The sequence below is a fragment of the Schistocerca gregaria genome, chromosome 5 (genome assembly GCF_023897955.1).
Source record: "Schistocerca gregaria isolate iqSchGreg1 chromosome 5, iqSchGreg1.2, whole genome shotgun sequence".
Classification (NCBI taxonomy): domain Eukaryota; kingdom Metazoa; phylum Arthropoda; class Insecta; order Orthoptera; family Acrididae; genus Schistocerca; species Schistocerca gregaria.
Window position 1 is genome coordinate 561249453 of NC_064924.1, and position 13845 is coordinate 561263297.

Consider the following 13845-nt stretch of genomic DNA (forward strand, 5'->3'; position numbering starts at 1 on the left):
GCATCTGTTCATGTCCACTGTGCATTCCGACGGACTTGGGCAATTCCACCAGGACAATGCGACACCCCATACGTCCAGAAATGCTACATGGTAGCTCCAGGAACACTATTCAGAGATTATACATTTCCGCTGTCCACAAGCTCCCCAGACCCGAACATTATTGACCATATATGGGATGCCTTGTAACGTGCTGTTCAGAAGAGATCTCCACCCCCTCATACTATCAGGCGCCGTTCATACCAAGGCGACGTAAGTTATGTGTAGTAAGTAATACATTGCGACGATATATTGCCAAGAATGTTCATGAAGGTGGGCGATAAATCGGAGCGACATGGCCGATAAAAATGTGATGTGAACACAAGTCTCACTACTTCAGTTACAAATTCAGCTCAAGTGAGGAAGACTTGTAGGTGCTCATTGGTTTAGGCGTAGGATGAGGAAAAGGAAATACTGGGTATATCCCTACAATCTTACCAACGTGCACCACAGCTCGGCTGTTGTTTCTCGAGAGCTGTCTCAACATGAACAAAATTCAGGGAGTTTTATCGAATGAATCCTAAAAACTTCCATTTTCTGAAGCGCATAGTGTCAGAAACCCTTGAAGAAAAAGATATACACTTCAGGAAGGCTATTGCTCCAGATGAAAAACTTCTGATTACTATAACATAAATAGAAATATATGTAAACATTAGTATTAATGAAATTGAGCAGTTTTATTCTTCTGATGGTTTATTATACTGTACAAATTCTAACAATTAGTTTCACTTTCTTGCGGCAGTGCGGTAATCGGCTTGAATCCCGAAGTCGTTGCATTAATCTTCATGCTACACTGAGTTTGTAAGTTTCATGATGAGATGACGAACTCCAAGTAGAAGGATTGAAACCATCTGAAACACCGAATTCCACATTATCTTGTTCGTCGTCTTCCAACAAGAGAGACATTGTTTGTATTCTGAATATCTTCCTCCAAAGCATGCTAAGGTTTTTCGGATCAGGTAAAAGAGAAAGAAGGAAATGCTGTTCAGCATATTGGTCACTTTTATTAGCAGATTTTTTCGTGTTCATCCATTCTATAAAAGCATCGCCGATTTGGTCTTTTCCCTTTCGTTTCTTGTGTGTTTCACTTAAGCTTTTACGAGCGGTTTTTTCAAGTAATTACATGGAAGAACCTCCGTCAGGCATTTCCTCTTCAACAGATGTGTCGCTCTCATCGTTTTGAGTAATATTGGACACATCTACTGCTGTACCTTCAATGCGAAGATTGCCGGACGTATTCCCTCCTCCCAATTACCGTTGCAGAAAAGCAACATGCTCAGTAAAATAATAAGTTTTCTTTGAATTCTGGTTATCACCAGACTTTGGTGGTCTCAGCGAACGCACATATGCTGTTCTGATATTCTTCCATCGCTCTGACCAGTTCTTCTCTGAAACAAAATTTTAAAAAGTAGACATCAATAGGATTTATTTAAAAATGTTGTTTCATAAAATGAAAAATAAATGTTGTTTATACATATGAAAACAATGTGAGACGTATGCAACTATTTATGATTTAAACTCCTCAGTTTAGCCAATATATACCATATACTTCTTATTTTGTTTTTATTGTAGTGTCAAACTTGTTGAAAACAAAGACCAAATTTTTTAACTATTTCAAGTTTCCATCTACTGGAAGCAGTTTTCAGAATCTTTCCTTTGAATTTTACAGAGGTAAATCAACTGTCAGTTACATTGTTCATTCGACTTGTGCTGCTATATGGTTTCACTTACAACCGCTGTATATGCCACAACAAACGGAGGAAACTTGGAGGCAAATATCAAAACGTAATTATGAGTTATGGAATTTACCTAACTGTATTTGTTCTCTCGATGGCAAATATTTCCGAGTTTAGTGTTCCCCAAATACAGGGTCCACAGACTATAATTATAAAGGATTGTTTTCATTAGTTATAATGGCTTTTTCTGACGCAGATGATATGTTCACCGCAATAGAGGCTGAACGCAACGGACGGAATAATGACGGTGCTGTGTTCTGCAAAGCAACACTCGGAGAATTACTGTACAGTAATAAATTGGAAATACCATAAGCAGCTCCCTTACCACGAGAAGCAAATGACAGATCCTATCCGTTTTACTTTGTGGCAGATGAAGCATTCCTTTTCCAGCATAATACACTCCTGGAAATAGAAAAAAGAACACATTGACACCGGTGTGTCAGACCCACCATACTTGCTCCGGACACTGCGAGAGGGCTGTACAAGCAATGATCACACGCACGTCACAGCGGACACACCAGGAACCGCGGTGTTGGCCGTCGAATGGTGCCAGTTACGCAGCATGTCAGTGTCAGCCAGTTTGCCGTGGCATACAGAGCTCCATCGCAGTCTTTAACACTGGTAGCATGCCGCGACAGCGTGGACGTGAACCGTATGTGCAGTAGACGGACTTTGAGCGAGGGCGTATAGTGGGCATGCGGGAGGCCGGGTGGACGTACCGCCGAATTGCTCAACACGTGGGGCGTGAGGTCTCCACAGTACATCGATGTTGTCGCCAGTGGTCGGCGGAAGGTGCACGTGCCCGTCGACCTGGGACCGGACCGCAGCGACGCACGGATGCACGCCAAGACCGTAGGATCCTACGCAGTGTCGTAGGCGACCGCACCGCCACTTCCCAGCAAATTAGGGACACTGTTGCTCCTGGGGTATCGGCGAGGACCATTCGCAACCGTCTCCATGAAGCTGGGCTACGGTCCCGCACACCGTTAGGGCGTCTTCCGCTCACGCCCCAACATCGTGCAGCCCACCTCCAGTGGTGTCGCGACTGGCGTGAATGGAGGGACGAATGGAGACGTGTCGTCTTCAGCGATGAGAGTCGCTTCTGCCTTGGTGCCAATGATGGTCGTATGCGTGTTTGGCGCCGTACAGGTGAGCGCCACAATCAGGACTGCATACAACCGAGGCACACAGGGCCAACACCCGGCATCATGGTGTGGGGAGCGATCTCCTACACTGGCCATACACCTCTGGTGATCGTCGAGGGGACACTGAATAGTGCACGGTACATCCAAACCGTCATCGAACCCATCGTTCTACCATTCCTAGACCGGCAAGGGAACTTGCTGTTCCAACAGGACAATACACATCCGCATGTATCCCGTGCCACCCAACGTGCTCTAGAAGGTGTAAGTCAACTACCCTGGCCAGCAAGATCTCCGGATCTGTCCCCCATTGAGCATGTTTGGGACTGGATGAAGCGTCGTCTCACGCGGTCTACACGTCCAGCACGAACGCTGGTCCAACTGAGGCGCCAGGTGGAAATGGCATGGCAAGCCGTTCCACAGGACTACCTCCAGCATCTCTACCATCGTCTCCATGGGAGAATAGCAGCCTGCATTGCTGCGAAAGGTGGATATACACTGTACTAGTGCCGACATTGTGCATGCTCTGTTGCCTGTGTCTATGTGCCTGTGGTTCTGTCAGTGTGATCATGTGATGTATCTGACCCCAGGAATGTGTCAATAAAGTTTCCCCTTCCTGGGACAATGAATTCACGGTGTTCTTATTTCAATTTCCAGGAGTGTATAATGCGACCCTTTCCAGAAAGAGTTTTAAATGATGTCAGGAGAGTATTCAGCTTTCGGCTGTCAAAAGGCAGGAAAAGTGTGGAATGCAGCTTTGGAATGCTAACCTCAAAATTTAGCCTATTTGGCCGACCAGTTTATACCAACAGAAGTAACACTGTGCAGACTATTAAGGCAGCACGCGTGCTTCATAATTTCATACACAGACGAGAAGGCCAACCGTATGTTCCACAAGAATTTAATAAGTGTCCTGTGATACCAGGATTACCAGATAACAGTGCGTTCAGTCAAAGCAACAATTTGAATGAAGCAAATCGCTTACGAAATGAAGTAGGTGAATACTTTCTGAAACCAACTGGTGCAATCCCTACACAATGGAGATGTGTAGGTTTACAAGAGCCAGCCATTTAGTACAGTAAATTTTTTATATACCTGTGAGCAGTTCAAGTTAAAATAAAAAGAAATACGAAAATTAAAAAAAACTGTTGGGCGCACTTCATTATAGAGCACCATTTGTTAATTTGAAATAGTGTTAACTTCTTAAATTTATCACCTTAATGAAAATTTTATTTAAAGCAACATTTTTGTAAATGACAATTCTCTCAAGTTGAATTATAAGTAATCTTTGAAAAACAATTGAATTACTTATTTCGTGTGAGGGTTTCAAAATATTTACAATATGAGTTCGTAATATTAGAATTTAATTACTTACTTGTCTTTTACATCATCATCAGTGTTCTTCCAAAATGCAAGTTTTCACATGGTAGTTCTCCAGGCTGTCTGGTCTTCTGCCATCCTCTTCAGGTGTGCATAATTTCCTCTTCGCTTTATGTCGTCTGTCATCTTGCATCTCCTTCTTCCTCTCAGTCTTCTCCCACAAACCTATCGAAAGCATCTGCTAGAAAGCACTCCCTTCTCAATGAATGTCCCAGTTCTTTTTCTTTCTCTTACAACCTTCAGCAGACATCTTCTCCTACCAACCCTTTCCAATACTCTTTCATTGCTCACTCTTTCCATCCAGCTGATTCACTCCATTCTCCTCTACATACACATTTCAAATGCTTCTAACCTTTTTTCATCCTCTCGTCTCAGCGTCCATGTTTCTACTCCATGTAGTGCCACACGCCAGACAAAACATTTGCCAAGCCTTTTCCTTAGACCTTTATTTAATTTTGCACTTAAGAGTCTCCTCTTTCTGTTGAATGCCTCCTTCGCTATGGCAATTCGAGTTTTCACCTCCTGGTGACATCTCAAGTCTTCAGTTATTGTACTTCGAAGATATTTAAATACACTTACTTGGCTAATGGTAGATTGTCCTACTTTAATATGAGACAGTCTGCGTATTGTACTGATGCCCATACTCTTTGTTTTTGGTGTGTTTATTTGCATCCCATATTCCACACAAGCTTCATTCAGATCTCACTTTCTGCTACTAATACCATGGCATCAGCAACTCTTATACATTCTGTCCTCTTTCCACGAATACATATTCCTCTTTTCCCATCTAAGGCTTTCGCAATAATGTCTTCAAGGTATGCGTTAAACAACAGTTGGGAAAGGTAACAACCTTCTCTAACACCTTGTCCAATGCTGCTTCCTTATGACATTTCTTTTCCAATCCTTATCCTTACTTTCTGGTGTAAATATGGATTCTGCATCAGTCGTCTTTCTTTCCAATCTACACCTTTCCCCTTCAAAATATCCATCAGCTTGTTCAACTGAACTCTGTCAAAAGCTGTTTCTAAATCTATAAAAACAGCCAAGATTTCTCTACCTTTTTCCATATATCTTTCCCCTATAGTTCTTAACAGGCCAATAGCATCTCTTGTTCCTTTTGCTCTTCTAAAACCGAAATGCTCCTCTGCAATCCCTCTATCCAGCATTCCATACAGCCTTCTACTCAATACTATCAGCAAGACTTAAGCTGCATGAGAAATTAGACTGATGATCGGATGCTCTTCACATTTTTCTGGGTTTCTCTTTTTCACTATTGGTATCATAACTGTTGCAAGGAAGTTCTCAGGCCATTCCCCTTTGTCATACATCTCGTTATAGAGGTAGACAGTTTCTTTTCTTGACTTGTTTCCCAGACTCTTCAACAGTTCTGCTGACAAATCATAAATTCCACAAGCCTTACTATTCTTCATCTCCTTCAGCGCCTTTTCCACTTCTGCTTCCAAGATGGTGATTCCCTTTCCGTGTTCCGGCAATTATTGCTCCTCTTCAACCTTAACTCCGCTTTGCATTTCATCCACCTTATACCGATATTCAGTATATTCTTACCATCTGTTCAAAACCTCCTGTGGTTCTTCTGCTATGCGCTCTTTCTATTTCCATGTTATTCCTCTTTCTTTTACGTTTAATAACTATCTCAGTAGCCAATCTATACATCATTTCATACTTCACTTCTTTCTCCATTTTCTCTGTTTCATCACATTTTTGTTTCATCCATTTTCCCCTTGTTCCGTCAGTTTCTCTTCTTAATTCATTATTCAGTTTCCTGTACCTCTTTTTGCCTTCTTCAGTTTCTACACTTTTCCACTTTGTCCGCTCTTCCATCTTTTCCAACATCTTTTCTGTTATCCATTCTTTCCTGGTGCTTTGGGATACTCTAATTTTACATAATAAATAAATAAATAACGCTCTTACCTGTGTCTTCTACGAGGCATATTCAGAAAGTAAGGAACGATAGGCCGTGAAATGGAAACCACAGTGAAAATCAAAACTGTTTTATTTGCAACAGTTAGCTACTACTTCCAGCGATTTGTTTCCATTGTCGCCGATCAGACTTAGAAGTTTGTCGTAGTGTTTTACCAACTTTCCAATACCCTCGTTATAGAAGGCAACTGCCACTACTTTCCCCAAATTCTCTACGCTGGCCTATAGCTAGTTGTCTGTGCCAAAATGTTGCCTTCATTGTCTGCAGTTCATGTGAGCGGAGATGAGATTCAGAGGGAGACAATTATGGGCTGTATTGTGGTTAATCAAACATTTCCAACTGAAAACGATCCAGGAGCATCTTCATTGCCCCTGCAGAATGCGGCTGAGAATTGTCTTGAAGAAGAAAACGCATGACAGTTCTGTAATGTTGGCTGCATAGCAACAGGCGAAATTTATCACCAGGCTCTCGTACTTGTCGGGAGACACTATTGTTCTAGGTATATTTATGTGCTGCTTGTGTGCTCAGAACTAGAAAGAACGATGTAATGCGATCGATCGGCATATTAGAGACTATGCTCAACACACCTGTGTAAAACATCATCTGATTTTCACTATGTTTTCCATTTCGCAACCGATCGTTCCTTACTTTCCGAATAACCCTCGTACTTCTGATGTAATTTCCCTCCACGCAGCACTCGCCTTATCTGTCTTACTTTATGCGACAATTGAATAATTCCAGACGCACTGATGAACTTTCACTAAATTAATTAAACGAAGTGTAGAGTTTTCTTCTCTTCTTCCCCTCATGTTAAGAGCTCGAAATATATTAGGGAACTAATCGCTGCAGAGACCGGCAAGCGGCACTGGGGGAGATGTCACATACGATATGTTGAGCAATCGCGCCGCTGGGAGAATTTTCTATCGCCTCCATTTAGATTTCAAGCATCTGTCCTTGCGTGTCGCGCACTGTATGTCGCTTACGACATATCGCGTATCTTGTACCGCTTTAGTATGAACGGCGGCTTACGGATTTATGGGCAGCCCTGCACGGTTCATGGTGTCAGTTCTCTCCAGCACTACTTCAGACATTAGTCGAGTCCATGCCACGTCGTGTTGTGCCACTTCTGCATGCTCGGGGGGGGGGGGGGGGGGGGGGGGCGCCTGGACGATACTAGGCAGGTTCACCAGTTCCCTTGGCTCTTCAGGGTGTGTGTTACGAGAACGTCGTCCGCTAGCTCGGGAGTCAGCAAACACTTCCAGTGGGCTCGGCGCGTGCCACACTGGGGAAAACGGCCGGTAAGGCACGGCGTGTCCGTGTCGGTGTGAGAGACGCATAGCCGAGCGCGGCCCAGACGCCGGCTTGGCTGAGCCGATGCAATCTACACACGACTGCCGTTTACGTAACGGGGGGACTTGCGCTGCTTCTGACGCTACCCGCGGCCGTGCGTCTTCCTCCCCCTTAACAGCCGTCACGGCCTGTTGGTGGCGCTACTTTGTCTCCGCAGCGACACGCTCAGCAACGGTAAGGCGCCGAGACTAATGCTCGAGCTATCTGCTCACACAAGGCTACAGCTGTATCCCACACAGGCTTTCTTTCGCGTATGACAAAGTGCCTCTCAGACAGGCAAACCAAGGCTTCATTACTCGGTACAACACTTCCTCATTGGACCGTAAACTACAGTAATCTTACGTGATACCTTTCTCTAACGAAAGCGATTTTGACATTAAATGAGAACTTTCAGTGTCGATGTTCATTTCATTCTGACACAAAGTTTTCTAAATTTAACATTCTGTCTAATGTTTCTCTCTTGAAGGGGATCATATCTGAGGTGATTACACCAAAGTTTAAGGAAACACTTTATGTATATTGAAACCAACGGAGAAAAACGTATCAGTACTTGAAATTCTTCAGACACATGTCCTCTGCTGCTCTGCAAGCGCCCATACGGTCAGGTGCGTACTGTAACCCCCATAAGAATCTTTGCAATTTACCGATCCGACGCAGGGAACACAAGAGCAGTTTTCAAAATAGTAAAGATCAGCAATAAGTGGTCGTTTCCGTTCCAGCTTTATTAGAGCACACAAAAAAATGTTCAAACGTGTGTGAAATCTTATGGGACTTAACTCCTAAGGTCATGAGTCCCTAATCTTACACACTATTTAAACTAAACTATCCTAAGGACAAACACACGCGCCCATGCCCAAGGGAGGACTCGAACCTCCGCCGGGACCAGCCGCACAGTCCATGACTGCAGCGCCTCAGAGCGAACGGCTAATCCCGTGCGCCGAGCACAGCCAAATTTCGGCCAGTAACTACCCATTATCAGTGCTAAAAATACAACAAGTACATAGCCAGACCACATTATACAATATCACATCTCATGACGTAAGCTGTATAGCTTGCACATTAAGTTACATACCAGTATTTCGGATTGTTATACATGCCCTAGTACGTCTACACCTGTTATCCAGGCTCTCGACACAGTTCATTAAAAACTACTGTGTAATGGAGGTAGGCTTTGCGGAGAATACACCGACTGACTATGTGACGCCCTCTGTATGAGCTGCGTAATACGTAACCTTGGTAGTAAAGCAATTGTGGTCTCTAATTAAACTTAAAACTTGCGTACGGATGAAAGAAAAATACTGGCAAGATACATTTAACAGTTAACATTAGAAGATATAAAAAATGTCAGGTTCACATCTATTGAGTCAGTTATTTTATTTTATTCCTACGCAAATTTAAAATTTTATTAAAGATCGTAATTGCTTTACTCTGAAGGTTATGTATTATGCAGTTCATATAGAGAGCGCCACACTGCCAACTGATGTGTTTTTTACAAAACCTACCTTCACTACACACTGAACTTTAATGAACTGCGACTGCGGCAGGAGCCTGGGTAACAGGTGTAAGCGTACTAGAGCATGTATAACGACTCCGAAATGCTGGTATGTAATTTAATGTACAAGCGATCCAGGTAATGTCATGAGTTTTAATTTTCTATACGATGGGCTGACTATGTACTTCTTCTATTTTTATTATTGATATTGATTAGTTACTAGACCTGCTACAATAAAGTTAAAATGGAAACGACGATTGACAGGTTCTCTTTAACATTTTGAAAGTTATATCACAATCGTGGAGCGCATTCCACTATCCAAACGGATGGTGATTTAACAAGACCAGTTGTTGTCCAAAAAAGACTCATAAATCGGCCGCAGCAGAAGTGTTCCACGAGACCATGAAATAGGATATTCCAATACATAACGTTTTCCCTAGATATAATTCTTACGTAAGATGTATAGCGGGATTACAAGAACTACAAACAAATATAAAAGTCATTTTTTCTGTTTTCCATCTTTCCCTTAGTTGCTTTAAATTTGTGGAGGTATGTACCATCTATGCAACTAATTGCAGTTTTTTCATTTCCATGGCCGGCCGGTGTGGCCGAGCGGTTCTAGGCGCTTCAGTCTGGAACCGCGCGGCCGCTACGGTAGCAGGTTCGAATCCTGCCTCGGGCATGGGTGTGTGTGATGTCCTTAGGTTAGTTAGGTTTAAGTAGTTCTAAGTTATAGGGGACTGATGACCTCTGATGTTAAGTCCCATAGTGCTCAGAGCCGTTTAATGAAGAAAAAAAATTTAAGAAATATTTTTATTATGTAAAAAATGAATGAATGGATGAAAAAATGAAAATGGGGGAGAAATGACTTTAAATATTTGTGTTATTTACTCTTTAAGTACGAACTTTGTTGGAGTACCCCTTATTTACGTGTGGTAATAAAAATTCATTTAGACCGAATTAAGCACATTTAAAATTACGTGAACCTTAGCAACCCTCTCATGCTGATAAATTCAAACTAGCTGATTAATAACATTTATTTGAAACTTATTTAAATTAATTTTTTTTCTTTATTTCGGCCTTGGCACACATTTTATAGATGCAGTGGGTTTTTAAATGTTTACTGAGTTCTTTCCCGGCTTTAGCTATGGAACATAAGACTGTCTCTGTTAGCATAAAATGGTTAAATATTGCCAAGCCGACCTGAACGTTTGATTATCATTGACAAAACACATTTCACTATACGTTTAAGTTATTTGCTTTAGAAATGGAAAGAACCAACAGATTAACAACTTCAACGTTAATTATCCGCCTATGAATGCACAAATGTAAAACCAGTAATAAATTCAGTCAGCCTCAGGACCGCTGTAAAACAAAAATATTTCGTAATTCACTGCTAATTTTACCTGCTCCCGATCTACGGGTTTGGTTAATTTTATAGAGGAACAATTTTTTAAATGTGCCGCCACTGCAAATCTTTCGGTCGCGGCAAAGCCCAGCAACGGCAACGATAATCGCTAAAAGTGCTGAAAATTCTTTAAAGAAATATTATAGATGACATGGGCAAGCTAATTTACATTAGTAATATACAATTTTGATAAATTATAATGTATTTAGATCATAACAATAATTGAAATAACACACCTTTGTAATTCCTCCTCTAATGGCGGCTAAAGATAGATACAGACAAACGAAGTCTACTCATTCATATAATGCTACGTCACAGGTTCCTCTCTCTCTCAGCTCTCGAGGAAGACGACAAAGAATACACATTACGTAGCGCTTTTTATACTACTGCTGATTTTGAATATCTCTTTGTCATCTTACAACATTATTTTCATCTGTGGCTATATTTTACATTTTTTCATCGCAGATATTAACATATTTCGTAATTACATTATGAGTATAGAAATATTACAATCGTAAATACATCGAGAATATTATTGCAGAAAATATTACAATAATAACCAACGTCCTTTACACAAAATAAAATAACATTTTTGTTAAACAATTACAGTACATTCGAATTGCAACACATTGATGGTCTGCTGAAACGTCTGAGTTCAGCTACGTATGCTATTAGGGTTATTGCAAATTTTGGTGATAAGAATCTCAGTAAATTAGCTTAGTATGCCTACTTTCATTCACTGCTTTCGTATGGCATCATATTCTGGGGTAATTCATCGTTGAGTAGAAAAGTATTCATTGCACAAAAACGTGTAATCAGAATAATTGCTGGAGCCCACCCACGGTCATCCTGCAGACATCTATTTAAGGATCTAGGGATCCTCACAGTAACCTCACAGTATATATATTCCCTTATGAAATTTGTTGATAATAATCCAACCCAATTCAAAAGTAATAGCAGTGTGCATACCTATAACACCAGGAGAAAGGATGATCTTCACTATGCAGGGTTAAATCTGACTTTGGCACAGAAAGGGGTAAATTATGCTGCCACAAAAGTCTTTGGGCACCTACCAAACAGCATCAAAAGCCTGACAGATAGCCAACTAACATTTAAAAATAAATTAAAAGAATTTCTAGATGACAACTCCTTCTACTCATTGGCTGAATTTTTAGATATAAAGTAAGTAAGTAAGTAAAAAAAAAAAAAAAAAAAAAAAAAAAAAAAAACTTAATCATTAGTGTCATGCAATATTTTGTGTAATGTAATTTCTTGTACAGACATCTTTTATTAACCTGACACGTTCCACATCATTACGAAGTGTCGTATTCATGATCTATGGAACAAGTATTAATCTAATCTAATCTAATCTAATCTTGCTTCATAGCGGCGTACATAGTGCAATTAAACGTCATTTCATTTTATTAATATTGTGTGTGTGCTGCCAGGGAACGTTACAGCCATTTGAACCAATTTTTTTTTCATTACCATACGCATTTTGCTTTTATATTTGGGAAGAATCATCATTGGATTGTAATACATGTTTACCTTTATACATGCAAAAAACGTATTATGTGGTAGATGTACTATGCTGCTATATTACATTTTGTCGTGTTTTTCTCTTGTTTTCTTTTTTTTTAATGTTAGAATCAACTTTTGTAGCACAAATTTCTTAATGTGAACTTATCGTTCGGTGTTACTCACGACTTCCAGTGCTGTTCACTCATGCCTGTGGTCCTGGAGATGTATTCGTTAGTTTCCATGCTCCGGCTGGCCGATATCTGGTGTTCTTTCACCCACATTTGTCACATAATATATATATCACATGTACTATCCATTTTGCGGTCAACATATGTGTGTTTTCGGTTTGTAGTGTTACCAACTGTTGTTGAGTGTTAATCTTTCTTTTGTTTGTGTTGTGTTGTAGTTGGATATTTTTCATTTGTTGTGTGTGCGTGCGTGAGAGAGAGAGAGAGAGAGAGAGATGGTTCAAATGGCTCGGAGCACTATGGGACTCAACTGCTGTGGTCATTAGTCCCCTAGAACTTAGAACTACTTAAACCTAACTAACCTAAGGACATCACACACATCCATGCCCGAGGCAGGATTCGAACCTGCGACCGTAGCAGAGAGAGAGAGAGAGAGAACACTCACAAACAAAAATAGCCAGAAAGGAAAGCATGACAAAGTGCAACACACCCACAACCACTAATTTCACCCAAAATTAATAAACCTCACAGATACAGAATAAAGAGAGAAAGAAACACAGCTGTCAGATAAAGGGCTCAAACACAACATCAGTACAAAAATAGATAACCACTACATAGAAAATCTGATTGTAGAAACAGAAAACATCCTGGCAGAGGAAGAGGAAAAAGAAAATAACATTATAAATATTGGGCTAATACGAGAAATAATGAACAGAGAAAGAAATAAAATAATCACCATGTCAAAGAAAGATCAAAACAGTAAACTTCAAACAAAACAAAAAGAAGAAATTAAAATAAAAACTACAAGCGAATAACATAAGAGTCACAAGAGCTGATAAAGGGAACAGCACAGTGCTGATCAATGAATAACGGTATATAGAAACAACTACAGATTGGACACTCACTGACATGCTCTGTGATCTGTCATGTGTACGAGACTTAACACTTATACTCAACGCAGCATCCTAAATTACGGAAATTTTATGTCGTAAACGCACTCAACTTCATATTCAAATATTACGGTCATTTCACTGCCATCACCAAGTAGATTGCATTATATTCGTTCATCACAAGGGCGATATACTTGAGGACAATATTATGGAAATGGTAGAGGATGTGGATGAGGATGAGATGGGAGATGCGATACTGCGTGAAGAGTTTGACAGAGCATTGAAAGACCTGAGTAGACAACATTCCATTAGAACTATTGACGGCCTTGGGAGAACCAGTCCTGACAAAACTCTACCAGCTGGTGACCAAGATGTATGAGACAGGCGAAATACCCTCAGACTTCAAAAACAATATAATAATTCCAATACCAAAGAAAGGAGGTGCTGACAGATGTGAAAATTACCGAAATATCAGTTTAATAAGTCACAGCTGCAAAATACTAACGCGAATTCTTTACAGACGAATGGAAAAACTGGTAGGTGCGGACCTCGGGGAGGATCAGTTTGGATTCCGTAGAAATTCTGGAACACTTGAGGCAATACTGACCTTACGACTTATCTTAGAAGAAAGATTAAGAAAAGGCAAACCTACGTTTCTAGCATTTGTAGACTCAGAGAAAGCTTTTGACAATGTTGACTGGAATACTCTCTTTCAAATTCTGAAGGTGGCAGGGGTAAAATGTAGGGAGCGAAAGGCTAT